Source organism: Salmo salar, chromosome ssa14 (genome assembly GCF_905237065.1).
Source record: "Salmo salar chromosome ssa14, Ssal_v3.1, whole genome shotgun sequence".
In the NCBI taxonomy this organism is placed as follows: Eukaryota; Metazoa; Chordata; class Actinopteri; order Salmoniformes; family Salmonidae; genus Salmo; species Salmo salar.
In genome coordinates this window covers 7155980-7170873 of record NC_059455.1, presented here as the reverse complement: position 1 = coordinate 7170873, position 14894 = coordinate 7155980, and the positions used below count along the sequence as shown (strand labels likewise).

The 14894-nt window shown below is 52.1% G+C and overlaps 1 protein-coding gene across 5 annotated transcripts in view; it reads right to left on the bottom strand.

The window, feature by feature from the left end:
* The window catches only part of LOC106568689 (activated CDC42 kinase 1), a 177292-nt gene that overhangs the window by 54024 nt on the left and 108374 nt on the right, over positions 1 to 14894 (bottom strand). The window lies entirely within an intron of this gene.

Here is a 14894-nt window from a genome sequence, read left to right as displayed (position 1 = left end):
ACACGCACACACAGGCTCACACACACAGAGGCTCACACAGGCTCTCACACACAGGCTCACACACACAGGCTCACACACACACAGGCTCACACACACACACACACAGGCTCACACACACACACACACACACACACACACACACAGGCTCACACACACACACACACACACACACAGGCTCACACACACACACAAGCTCACACACACACACACAGGCTCACACACACACACACACACAAGCTCACACACACAGGCTCACACACACACACACACACAGGCTCACACACACACACACACACAGGCTCACACACACACACACACAGGCTCACACACACACAGGCTCACACACACACACACACAGGCTCACACACACACACACACACACACACACACACAGGCTCACACACACACACACACACACACACACACACACACACACACAGGCTCTCTCACTCACACACAGGCTCACACAAGCACACACACACAGGCTCACACACACACACAGGCTCACACACAGGCTCACACACACACACACACAGGCACACACACACACAGGCTCACACACACACACACACACACACAGGCTCACACACACACAGGCTCACACACACACAGGCTCACACACACACACACACGCTCTCACACACACACACACACACACACAGGCTCACACACACAGGCTCACACACACACACACACACACAGGCTCACACACACACACAGGCTCACACACACAGGCACAGGCTCACACACACAGGCTCACACACACACACAGGCTCACACACACACACACACACACACACACAGGCTCACACACACAGGCTCACACACACACAGGCTCACACACACACACACACAGGCTCACACACACACACACACACACACACACACACACACACACACACACACAGGTTCACACACACACAGGCTCACACACTCACACACACACAGGCTCACACACTCACACACACACAGGCTCACACACTCACACACTCACACACACACAGGCTCACACACTCACACACAGGCTCACACACACACAGGCTCACACACACACAGGCTCACACACACACAGGCTCACACAGGCTCACACACACACGCTCACACACACACACACAGGCTCTCTCACTCACACACAGGCTCACACAAGCACACACACACAGGCTCACACACACACACAGGCTCACACACAGGCTCACACACACACACACACAGGCACACACACACACAGGCTCACACACACACACACACACACCGGGCTCACACACACACAGGCTCACACACACACAGGCTCACACACACACACACACACACACACACACACACACACACGCTCCACACACACACACACACACACACACACAGGCTCACACACACACACACACACACAGGCTCACACACACACACACACAGGCTCACACACACACAGGCTCACACACACAGGCTCACACACACACACACACACAGGCTCACACACACACACACACACACACACACACACACACACACACACAGGCTCACACACACACACGCACACACAGGCTCACACACACAGAGGCTCACACACACAGAGGCTCACACAGGCTCTCACACACAGGCTCACACACACACAGGCTCACACACACACACACAGGCTCACACACACACACACACACACACACAGGCTCACACACACACACAAGCTCACACACACACACACAGGCTCACACACACACACACACACACAGGCTCACACACACAGGCTCACACACACACACACAGGCTCACACACACACACACACACAGGCTCACACACACACACACACAGGCTCACACACACACAGGCTCACACACACACACACACAGGCTCACACACACACACACACACACACACACACAGGCTCACACACACACACACACACACACACACACACAGGCTCACACACACACACACACACACACACACACACACACACACAGGCTCTCTCACTCACACACAGGCTCACACAAGCACACACACACAGGCTCACACACACACACACGGCTCACACACAGGCTCACACACACACACACAAGGCACACACACACACAGGCTCACACACACACACACACACACAAGGCTCACACACACACAGGCTCACACACACACAGGCTCACACACACACACACACGCTCCACACACACACACACACACACACACAGGCTCACACACACAGGCTCACACACAAGGCTCACACACAGGCTCACACACACACACACACACACACACAGGCTCACACACACACACACACACACACACACACACACACACACACAGGCTCTCTCACTCACACACAGGCTCACACAAGCACACACACACAGGCTCACACACACACACAGGCTCACACACAGGCTCACACACACACACACACACAGGCACACACACACACAGGCTCACACACACACACACACACACACGGCTCACACACACACAGGCTCACACACACACAGGCTCACACACACACACACGCTCTCACACACACACACACACACACACAGGCTCACACACACAGGCTCACACACACACACACACACACAGGCTCACACACACACACAGGCTCACACACACAGGCTCACACACACACACACACACACACACACACACACACACACACACACACACACACACACACACAGGCTCACACACACACACACACACAGGCTCACACACACACACACACAGGCTCACACACACACAGGCTCACACACACACACACACACACACACAGGCTCACACACACACACACACACACACACACACACACACACAGGCTCTCACACACACACAGGCTCACACAAGCACACACACACAGGCTCACACACACACACAGGCTCACACACAGGCTCACACACACACACACACACAGGCACACACACACACAGGCTCACACACACACACACACACACACAGGCTCACACACACACAGGCTCACACACACACAGGCTCACACACACACACACACGCTCACACACACACACACACACACACAGGCTCACACACACAGGCTCACACACACACACACACACACAGGCTCACACACACACACAGGCTCACACACACAGGCTCACACACACACACACAGGCTCACACACACAGGCTCACACACACACACAGGCTCACACACACACACACACACACACAGGCTCACACACACAGGCTCACACACACACAGGCTCACACACACACAGGCTCACACACACACACACAGGCTCACACACACACACACACCACACACACACACACACACACACACACACACACACACACAGGTTCACACACACACAGGCTCACACACACACACACACAGGCTCACACACCACACACACACAGGCTCACACACACACACACACACACACACAGGCTCACACACTCACACACAGGCTCACACACACAGGCTCACACACACACAGGCTCACACACACACACACACACGCTCACACACACACACACAGGCTCTCACACACACACAGGCTCACACAAGCACACACACACAGGCTCACACACACACACAGGCTCACACACAGGCTCACACACACACACACACACAGGCTCACACACACACAGGCTCACACACACACACACACACACACAGGCTCACACACACACAGGCTCACACACACAGGCTCACACACACACAGGCTCACACACACACACACACACACACACACACACACACACACACACACACACACACACACACACACACAGGCTCACACACACACACACACACACACACACAGGCTCACACACACACACAGGCTCACACACACAGGCTCACACACACACACACACACACACACACACACACACACACAGGCTCACACACACACCACACAGGCTCACACACACACAGGCTCACACACACAGGCTCACACACACAGGCTCACACACACACAGGCTCACACACACACACACACACACACAGGCTCACACACACACACACACACACACACACACAGGCTCACACACACACACACACACACACACAGGCTCACACACACACACACACACACACACACACACACACACACACACACAAGGCTCACACACACACACAAGCTCACACACACACACACAGGCTCACACACACACACACGCACACAAGCTCACACACACAGGCTCACACACACACACAGGCTCACACACACACACACACAGGCTCACACACACACACACACACAGGCTCACACACACACACACACACACACACAGGCTCACACACACACACACAGGCTCACACACACACACACAGGCTCACACACACACACACAGGCTCACACACACACACACAGGCTCACACACACACAGGCTCACACACACACAGGCTCACACACACAAGGCTCACACACACACACACACACACACACACACACACACACACACACACACACACACACACACACACAGGCTCACACACAGGCTCACACACACACAGGCTCACACACACACACACACACACACACACACACACACACACACACACACACACACACACACACACACACACACAGGCTCACACAGCACACACACACACACACAGGCTCACACAACACACACACACACACAGGCTCACACACACAGGCTCACACACACACACACAGGCTCACACACACACAGGCTCACACACACACAGGCTCACACACACACAGGCTCACACACACACAGGCTCACACACACACAGGCTCACACACACACACACACACACACACACACACACACACACACACACACACACACTCACACACACACACACAGGCTCACACACACACACACACAGGCTCACACACACACACACACACAGGCTCACACACACAGGCTCACACACACACACACACAGGCTCACACACACACACACACACAGGCTCACACACACACACACAGGCTCACACAGGCTCACACACAGGCTCACACAGGCTCACACACACACACAGGCTCACACACACACACAGGCTCACACACACACACACACAGGCTCACACACACACACACACACGCTCACACACACACACAGGCTCACACACACACACACACACACACAGGCTCACACACAGGCTCACACACACACACAGGCTCACACACACACACAGGCTCACACACACACACAGGCTCACACACACACAGGATCACACACACACACACAGGCTCACACACACACACACACACACACAGGCTCACACACACACACACAGGCTCACACACACACACACAGGCTCACACACACACACAGGCTCACACACACAGGCTCACACACACACACAGGCTCACACACACACACAGGCTCACACACACACGGCTCACACACACAGGCTCACACACACACACACAGGCTCACACACACACACACAGGCTCACACACACACACACAGGCTCACACACACACAGGCTCACACACACACAGGCTCACACACACACACAGGCTCACACACACACAGGCTCACACGCACACAGGCTCACACGCGCACAGGCTCACGCGCGCACAGGCTCACGCGCGCACAGGCTCACGCGCGCACAGGCTCACACGCGCACACTCACAGGCTCACACACACACACACACAGGCTCTCACACAGACACACACAGGCTCTCACACAGACACACACACACAGGCTCACACACACACACACAGGCTCACACACAGGCTCACACACACACAGGCTCACACACAGGCTCACACACACACACACAGGCTCACACACACACACACAGGCTCACACACACACAGGCTCACACACACACACACACACACACACAGGCTCACACGCGCACAGGCTCACACGCGCACAGGCTCACACGCGCACAGGCTCACACGCGCACAGGCTCACACGCACACAGGCTCACACGCACACAGGCTCACAGGCTCACGCGCGCACAAGCTCACGCGCGCACAGGCTCACGCGCGCACAGGCTCACACACACACACACAGGCTCACACACAGGCTCACACACAGGCTCTCACTCACTCACACACAGGCTTACACACAGGCTCACACACAGGCTCACACACACACACACACACACACAGGCTCACACACACACACACAGGCTCACACACACACACACACGCACACACACACACACACACACACACACACACAGGCTCACACGCGCACACTCACAGGCTCACACAGACACACACACACACAGGCTCACACACACACACACACACAGGCTCACACACACACACACACAGGCTCACACACACAGGCTCACACAGACAGGCTCACACACACACACACACAGGCTCACACACACACACACACACACACACACACACACACCACACACACACACACAGGCTCACACACACACACACAGGCTCATACACACACACACACAGGCTCACACACACACACACACAGGCTCACACACACACACACAGGCTCACACACACACACACAGGCTCACACAGGCTCACACAGGCTCACACAGGCTCACACACACACACAGGCTCACACACACACACAGGCTCACACACACACACAGGCTCACACACACACACAGGCTCACACACACACACACACAGGCTCACACACACACACACAGGCTCACACACACACACACAGGCTCACACACACAGGCTCACACACAGGCTCACACACACACACAGGCTCACACACAGGCTCACACACAGGCTCACACACAGGCTCACACACAGGCTCACACACACACACAGGCTCACACACACACACAGGCTCACACACACACACACACACACAGGCTCACACACACACACACACAGGCTCACACACACACACAGGCTCATACACACACACAGGCTCATACACACACACAGGCTCATACACACACACACACACACAGGCTCATACACACACACAGGCTCATACACACACACACACACACAGGCTCACACACACACACACAGGCTCACACACACACAGGCTCACACACACACACAGGCACACACACACACACAGGCACACACACACACACACAGGCACACACACACACACAGGCTCTCACATACACACACAGGCTCACACACACACACACAGGCTCACACACACACACAGAGGCTCACACACACACACAGGCTCACACACACACACACAGGCTCACACACACACACAGGCTCACACACAGGCTCACACACACACACAGGCTCACACACAGGCTCACACACACACACAGGCTCACACACACACACAGGCTCACACACACACACACACACACACACACACAGACACACACACAGACACACACACACACACAAACACACACAGGCTCACACACACACACAGGCTCACACACAGGCTCACACACACACACAGGCTCACACACAGGCTCACACACACACACAGGCTCACACACACACACACACACACACACAGGCTCACACACACACACAAGGCTCACACACACACACACACACACACACACACACACACACACACACACACACACACACAGGCTCACACACAGGCTCACACACAGGCTCACACACACACACACACACACAACAGGCACACACACAAGCACACACACACACAGGCACACACACACACACAGGCTCACACACACACACCCACACACACACGCACACACACACAGGCTCACACACACAGGCTCACACACACAGGCTCACACACACACACAGGCTCACACACACACACACACAGGCTCACACACACACAGGCTCACACACACACACACACACAGGCTCACACACACACACACAGGCTCACACACACACACAGGCTCACACACACACACAGGCTCACACACACACACACACACACAGGCTCACACACACACACACACACACACACACACACAGGCTCACACACACAGGCTCACACACACAGGCTCACACACACACACACAGGCTCACACACACACACAGGCTCACACACACACACACAGGCTCACACACACACACAGGCTCACACACACACAGGCTCACACACACACACACACAGGCTCACACACACACAGGCTCACACACACACAGGCTCACACACACACACACACAGGCTCACACACACACACACACAGGCTCACACACACACACAGGCTCACACACACACAGGCTCACACACACACAGGCTCACACGCGCACAGGCTCACGCGCGCACAGGCTCACGCGCGCACAGGCTCACGCGCGCACAGGCTCACACGCGCACACTCACAGGCTCACACACACACACACAGGCTCTCACACAGACACACACAGGCTCTCACACAGACACACACAGGCTCTCACACAGACACACAGGCTCTCACACAGGCTCACACACACAGGCTCACACACACACACACAGGCTCACACACACACACAGGCTCACACACACACACACAGGCTCACACACAGGCTCACACACACACACACAGGCTCACACACACACACAGGCTCACACACACACACACAGGCTCACACACACACACACAGGCTCACACACACACACAGGCTCACACACACACAGGCTCACACACACACACACACACACACACAGGCTCACACGCGCACAGGCTCACACGCGCACAGGCTCACACGCGCACAGGCTCACACGCGCACAGGCTCACACGCACACAGGCTCACAGGCTCACGCGCGCACAAGCTCACGCGCGCACAGGCTCACGCGCGCACAGGCTCACGCGCGCACAGGCTCACACGCGCACACTCACAGGCTCACACGCGCACACTCACAGGCTCACACACACACACACAGGCTCTCACACAGACACACACAGGCTCTCACACAGACACACAGGCTCTCACACAGGCTCACACACACAGGCTCACACAGGCTCACACACACACACACAGGCTCACACACAAACACACAGGCTCACACACAGGCTCACACAGGCTCACACACAGGCTCACACACACAGGCTCACACACAGGCTCACACACACAGGCTCACACACACACACACACACAGGCTCACACACAGACACAGGCTCTCTCACACACACACACACACACACACACACACACACACACACACACACACACACACACACACACACACACACACACACACACACACACACACACACGGCTCACACAGGCTCACACGCGCACACACACAGGCTCACACAGACACACACACACACAGGCTCACACACACACACACACAGGCTCACACACACAGGCTCACACAGACAGGCTCACACAGACACACACACACACAGGCTCACACACACACACACACACACACACACACACACACACACACACACACACACACAGGCTCACACACACACACACAGGCTCACACACACACACACACAGGCTCATACACACACACACACAGGCTCACACACACACACACACACACAGGCTCACACACACACACACAGGCTCACACAGGCTCACACACACACACAGGCTCACACAGGCTCACACACACACACAGGCTCACACACACACACAGGCTCACACACACACACACAGGCTCACACACACACACACACAGGCTCACACACACACACACACAGGCTCACACACACACACACAGGCTCACACACACACACAGGCTCACACACAGGCTCACACACACACACAAGGCTCACACACAGGCTCACACACACACACAGGCTCACACACACACACAGGCTCACACACACACACAGGCTCACACACACACACACAGGCTCACACACACACACACAGGCTCACACACACACACACACACAGGCTCACACACACACACAGGCTCACACACACACACAGGCTCATACACACACACAGGCTCATACACACACACAGGCTCACACACACACACACAGGCTCACACACACACACACAGGCTCACACACACACAGGCTCACACACACACAGGCTCACACACACACAGGCTCACACACACACACACAGGCACACACACACACACAGGCTCACACACACACACAGGCTCACACACACACACACAGGCTCACACACACAGGCTCACACACACACACACAGGCTCACACACAGGCTCACACACACACACAGGCTCACACACAGGCTCACACACACACACAGGCTCACACACACAGGCTCACACACACACACAGGCTCACACACACACACACACACACACACACACACACACACACACACACACACACACACACACACACACACAGGCTCACACACACACACAGGCTCACACACAGGCTCACACACACACACAGGCTCACACACAGGCTCACACACACACACAGGCTCACACACAGGCTCACACACACACACAGGCTCACACACACACACACACACAGGCTCACACACACACACACACACACACACACACACACACAGGCTCACACACAGGCTCACACACAGGCTCACACACACACACACACACACAGGCACACACACACACACAAGCACACACACACACAGGCACACACACACACACAGGCTCACACACACACACACACACACGCACACACACACAGGCTCACACACACAGGCTCACACACACAGGCTCACACACACACACAGGCTCACACACACACACAGGCTCACACACACACACAGGCTCACACACACACACACAGGCTCACACACACACACACACACAGGCTCACACACACACACACACGCACACAGGCTCACACACACACACAGGCTCACACACACACACACACACACACACACAGGCTCACACACACACACACACACACACACAGGCTCACACACACACAGGCTCACACACACACACACAGGCTCACACACACACACACACAGGCTCACACACACACAGGCTCACACACACACACACACAGGCTCACACACACACAGGCTCACACACACACACACACAGGCTCACACACACACACACACAGGCTCACACACACACAGGCTCACACACGCACAGGCTCACGCGCGCACAGGCTCACGCGCGCACAGGCTCACGCGCGCACAGGCTCACACGCGCACACTCACAGGCTCACACACACACACACAGGCTCTCACACAGACACACACAGGCTCTCACACAGACACACAGGCTCTCACACAGGCTCACACACACAGGCTCACACACACACACACAGGCTCACACACAGGCTCACACACACACACACAGGCTCACACACACACACAGGCTCACACACACACACACAGGCTCACACACACACACACACGCTCACACACACACACACAGGCTCACACACACACACACGCGCACAGGCTCACACGCGCACAGGCTCACACGCGCACAGGCTCACACGCGCACAGGCTCACACGCGCACAGGCTCACACGCACACAGGCTCACAGGCTCACGCGCGCACAAGCTCACGCGCGCACAGGCTCACGCGCGCACAGGCTCACGCGCACACTCACAGGCTCACACGCGCACACTCACAGGCTCACACGCGCACACTCACAGGCTCACACACACACACACAGGCTCTCACACAGACACACACAGGCTCTCACACAGACACACAGGCTCTCACACAGGCTCACACACACAGGCTCACACAGGCTCACACACACACACACAGGCTCACACACACACACACAGGCTCACACACAGGCTCACACACAGGCTCACACACACAGGCTCACACACAGGCTCACACACACACACAGGCTCACACACACACACACAGGCTCACACACAGACACAGGCTCTCTCACACACACACACACACACACACACACACACACACACACACACACACACACACACACACACACACACACACACACACACACACACACACACACACACACACACACACACACACAGGCTCTCTCACACATGAGTGTTTGAACCACCACCTTGTAGGCTAGTGGCCAATCCTCAAAAAGGGCTTTAGTTTTTAAGTTATACCTCGGGAAGGGGTAACAAAGCACAACCTTGTTTTTCCATATTGCTAAAGTCACCCATATATGTAATGGATGGTTTTATAAAAATATTTTACTACAAAACTGGTTAAATTGATAGATCTTGTGACACACCGCCTTAACTCAAAATGTACAGCTCAAAATGCAAGCTCTGATATTGTAAAATGTTTGAATACAAGTAATCAGTTGTCTGCCCTTCATACACAAACAGCATTAGGATTCTTAAAGGATTTTGTGAATATAGACCTGTAAACACACAGATACAATAGGTGTAAATATCAACTATTAATATTTATGATGAATCTAAACTTAACATTTTGGTAGCTGTTCAATAGACAACACATTTTCTCCAACGAAAGGAAAGTGAATCCAATCCTGGACTCCGACACCCTCTCCCTAGCTCTACAACTTTCCCCCACTGTGGTATAACTTGCTCCTCCAGGATTGGGCTTTAAGTCTCAAGCTCACTTCATTTAGAAGTGAGCTTTGATATATTGCTAGTCCAATACATCTACCAGAATCCAAAATGACCTTCTGCTGGCTCACTGCATTTGTGAAGAACATTTGCATGTTCCGGTGCATTCTTATTTTTGAGTTGAGGTGGACCATTGCTTCTTCTAGAGAAGTCTGCCTTGGCGTTACCGTATATGTTGACTTGGTGAGAGTCATGGCGTATGGGGAGGATGCATCCACATATGACAAGCGCATAAAGGCAGTTGTTCACTACAATAAACCAACACAACCTGACAAGAAATGCCATCAACTTATTGAGCCTTCACATGTCATAGGAATTGCATCTCTCCAATGTCAATGCCATCCTGCATCTCCCAGAACTGTCCTCGGGATGCCCTCTCCACCTCAGTCCTCCCCTCAGGCAGTTACAAAAGAGACAGACACACCATGGAACTGGACTGACATTCAACAGCAAAAACACCGTCTGGAAATTGCTGGTGTGCATTGTCCTCATAACGTTGTAAAACTTCAATTAAACGCAGAGTCTTAAATAGCCACCTGCCCCTTTTAATAGCCAGGCAATGACACACAGTTGAGCAAATAAACAGTTGGTTCAAATAAACGGCGGGTCTAAACTAAATTGTTTGAGGTTACCATGAATTACAGTGAAGTGTTTACAAGGTTTAATGTTTGATTTGTTACATTAAATCATTCAGAAATGATACAAAACAATTATGGCAATCTGTTTTTATATTGCCAGCAAGAAACTGCTAGCCATTGCCTGCTAACAGCTGAGAACTGCTAGCTAACTGGCAAGCAAAGAAACATTCAACAACTTCAGGAGTACACACCCCTATGAATCACCATCTACTGGCGAAAGTAGGAACTGACAAAAATGGACAGTCAAAGAGGATAATAATTATTTTGTGAAAGAACAGTTGTTTTCTGTGAATAAAACAGAAGCATACTAAGACAAAAGAAACGTGACACTGTGTGTAAATGATAACCCATTAGTGCAGGAAATGAAGGAATTTATTAAAATGTTGGAAGTGAATGCTGCAATTAAACAATTAACTATGCATTTGAGCAAAAGCTGTGTGCATTAAGAAAACAGATGCCTGGCTCAAATAGAAGCCTATTTCTAATGAGCGCCTGTCGTGTTCAGTTATTCAAGTAAATAAACGCATGGGCTATTAATTGAAGTTCTACGGTATGTACCTATTTTACTACCAACCATGATTGCCCAGCCCATGTGATACCTGAACTGGACTCGCATGTGAAGAATGAGCTTCCATGCTGGGGTGAATCATGCATTGGTCTGGGAAACTGCAGAAATCCAACATCCCTATAAGGACATATGCCATTTATGGCAAACAGGCACCTTAGGATGGTAAAACTTGCTGTATGTGATTGTTTATGGAGGCTGGGGATTGACTGTGAGATAGTGGTCTTTGTGCACCATGCTTGACCAGCTCCAGCTCATCTGCATCTGTCCATCAAAGCCCAGGGATCATCTTCAAATGTATGTGTGAGGTGCTGTGCAATGTCCCTCAGAACCAACTCTTCTTAGTAATAGTCTATGACCTAGCTACACTAACTAACCTCAAATACATTTACATTTTAAACATTTAGCAGAGACTCTTATCAAGAGCAACTTACAGTAGTGAATGCATACATTTCATACATTTTTTGTTGTTGTTGCCCGTACTGCTCCCCCGTGGGAAAATTTACCTGAGGTCACCCTCACAGGTTCTGTCAATCTCCTGCTGGGCATGCCTCAGTCCGTCATCAAAGTTTCAGCAGTATTGGGACAGTGACACATTTGTTGTTGTTTTGGCTCTGTACTCCAGCACTTTGGATTTGAAATTATGAGGTTACGTTTTAGGGAATTTCATCCATATCGGGTAAACTGTTTCGAAGTTACAGCACTTTTTGTACATAGTCCCCTCCTTTTAGGGGACCAAAAGGCTTTGGCTATTCAAACAACAGGCATAGCAGTGCCAATCATAGTCCTAGGTATACCAAGAGCCGTATGAAACCATTTTAAATACAGCATAACACACTACAAAATGAACAAGGGCTAAGGTGTTTGAGTGTAAATCATGTTGGCCATATTGGATTTAGAATAAAATGGATTCCTACCAACAGTCTTTGTAGGCATGAATTTACAAAATTCAACTTTACAGGTGATTTAACCTCCATAAAATGTTATTATGACAGCAATATTTGATTTTGGACACCATATTGGATTTGGGAAAAAATATAAAGATCTGTGATTGCCCCTGTAATTAGGGGCTAAATACACAAAATCCTTTAATAAAACCTGGACCCCAAAATTGAATTTCGATGTCTGAGCCCACTTATTTACCTTAAAGCCAATTACAATGGCCACAAAATATTTTTAAAAGGTGTAACTGTATGCATACAGCACTGAATGACAGAAAAATGGACTTGGAAAGTGTTCAATTGAACAGCTACCAAAAAGAGAAGTTAACATTCACCATAAATATTCATAGTTTAAATTTCTGCTTATTGTATCTGTGTGTTTACAGGTTTATATTTCCAAAATGCTTTAAGATATCCTAATGTTGTTTATTTCTGTATGTAGAGCAGCCAATTG